Below are 2,260 nucleotides of genomic sequence, written 5' to 3'. Positions count from 1 at the left end.
AACTGACATGCCAGCTCCAGACTTCAATTAAACTGATTGAAAGATTATGTCGTCATCATATGAATATCAGGCACAATCCTTCCCGTTAGGGGTTTAGTATCATACCATCATAACATATATGAGAAGAACATAACCCGTGTCATGCCAACAACTGGTTTTTAAATAAATGTGTTTAGTGCCGATGCAAAGACCCTATAAGTGAATCAATATTAACGCCAAAATATGCAATCTTTAATGACCTGACAACAGTATCGTAACTATATCCCTTCTTAATAAGTCTATTTAAAGACTTATCTCTTGTTAAAGATTGTTAGTTGAACTCCCTCTATATGTCTTTGAAAAAAAATGAAATAAAGACTTGTCTCTTGTTAAAGACTGTTAGTTGAACTCCCTCTTTGTTTCTTTGAAAAACAATATGGAATGAAGACTTGTCTCTTGTTAAAGACTGTTAGTTGAACTCCCTCTATATTTCTTTGAAAAACAAAATGGAATAAAGACTTGTCTCTTGTTAAAGACTATTAGTTGAACTCTCAATATGTCTTTGAAAAACAAAATGGAATAAAGACTTGTCTCTTGTTAAAGACTGTTAGTTGAACTCCCTCTTTATTTCTTTGAAAAACAATATGGAATGAAGACTTGTCTCTTGTTAAAGACTGTTAGTTGAAATCCCTCTATATTTCTTTGAAAAACAAAATGGAATAAAGACTTGTCTCTTGTTAAAGACTGTTAGTTGAACTCTCTCAATATGCATTTGAAAAAGAAAATGGAATAAAGACTTGTCTCTTGTTAAAGACTGTTAGTTGAACTCTCTCAATATGTCTTTGAAAAACAAAATTGAATAAAGACTTGTCTCTTGTTAAAGACTGTTAGTTGAACTCCCTCTTTATTTCTTTGAAAAACAATATGGAATGAAGACTTGTCTATTGTTGAAGACAGTTAGTTGAACTCCCTCTATATGTCTGAAAAAAATATGGAATAAAGACTTGTCTATTGTTAAAGACTGTTAGTTGAACTCCCTCTATATGTCTGAAAAAAATATGGAATAAAGACTTGTCTCTTGTTAAAGATTGTGAACTCCCTCTATATGTCTGAAAAAAATATGGAATAAAGACTCGTCTCTTGTTAAAGACTCTTAGTTGAACTCCCTCTATATGTCTGAAAAAAATATGGAATAAAGACTTGTCTCTTGTTAAAGACTGTTAGTTGAACTCTCTCAATATGTCTTTGAAAAACAAAATGGAATAAAGACTTGTCTCTTGTTAAAGACTGTTATTTGAACTTCCTCTATATGTCTTTGAATAAAATATGGAATAAAGACTTGTCTATTTTTGAAGACAGATAGTTGAACTCCCCCTATATGTCTGAAAAAAATATGGAATAAAGACTTGTCTCTTGTTAAAGATTGTTAGTTGAACTCCCTCTATATGTCTGAAAAAAATATGGAATAAAGACTTGTCTCTTGTTAAAGACTGTTAGTTGAACTCCCGCTATATGTCTGATAAAAATATGGAATAAAGACTTGTCTCTTGTTAAAGATTATGAACTCCCTCTATATGTCTGAAAAAAATATGGAATAAAGACTTGTCTCTTGTTAAAGACTGTTATTTGAACTTCCTCTATATGTCTTTGAATAAAATATGGAATAAAGACTTGTCTATTTTTGAAGACAGATAGTTGTCTTTGGGTTGCTTTCTCATTGACTCACATCATCTTAGATTCAAACTCATAAACTCCATACCGTCAATCTGTGAAAATGAAAATACATGACCTGCATTGGGTAAAAAAATATCTGATCATATTGTGTACAAATTTTTTTCAGCTGAATTTTACATGTTTTGATATTATCTGAAAGGTAATTATTTTATTGTAAACAATATCAAACAATGCCATACTTTGTATTCATGTTACTGCAACAAACTAAAATGTTATTATGAATCCTTTTGTTCACAGTAGATTTGCAATTTCATGTACTGTTAAAATTGATGTTTATTTTACATCAGAAAATTCAAATTTTAAGGTAAATAAAGTATGCTGAAATGTTGTGCTTATATTTTAGTTGACTTGAATTCTTTGGCTTTTGATATATATGTACTAGAATATATCAACAGTTTGTCTGATATTGAAATTATAAGTTCACCTGACCTTTTGGGTCAGTGAGAGCTTATCTCATCGCTTGCTGTCCATCATCTCTTTTCTGTCTTCAGTTTAACAACAATCTTCATTTCTGAAGCTACCAGTCCAATTGCAGCTTGGCTACAAT

General features: G+C 30.7%; 1 long non-coding RNA gene across 1 annotated transcript; it reads left to right on the top strand.

Annotated features, from left to right (window-relative positions):
* The first annotated feature begins 305 nt into the window (after nt 1-305).
* LOC127700379 (uncharacterized) lies at nt 306-2,037 on the top strand. Its single transcript, XR_007981565.1, has 2 exons — nt 306-1,069; nt 1,137-2,037. It is a non-coding gene; the product is annotated as an uncharacterized LOC127700379 (long non-coding RNA).
* Nucleotides 2,038-2,260: the final 223 nt, after the last annotated feature.

This window comes from Mytilus californianus, unplaced genomic scaffold (assembly GCF_021869535.1).
Source record: "Mytilus californianus isolate M0D057914Y unplaced genomic scaffold, xbMytCali1.0.p SCAF_5, whole genome shotgun sequence".
In the NCBI taxonomy this organism is placed as follows: Eukaryota; Metazoa; Mollusca; class Bivalvia; order Mytilida; family Mytilidae; genus Mytilus; species Mytilus californianus.
Note: the sequence above shows the minus strand (reverse complement) of the source record. Positions and strands in the feature narration are given on the sequence as shown.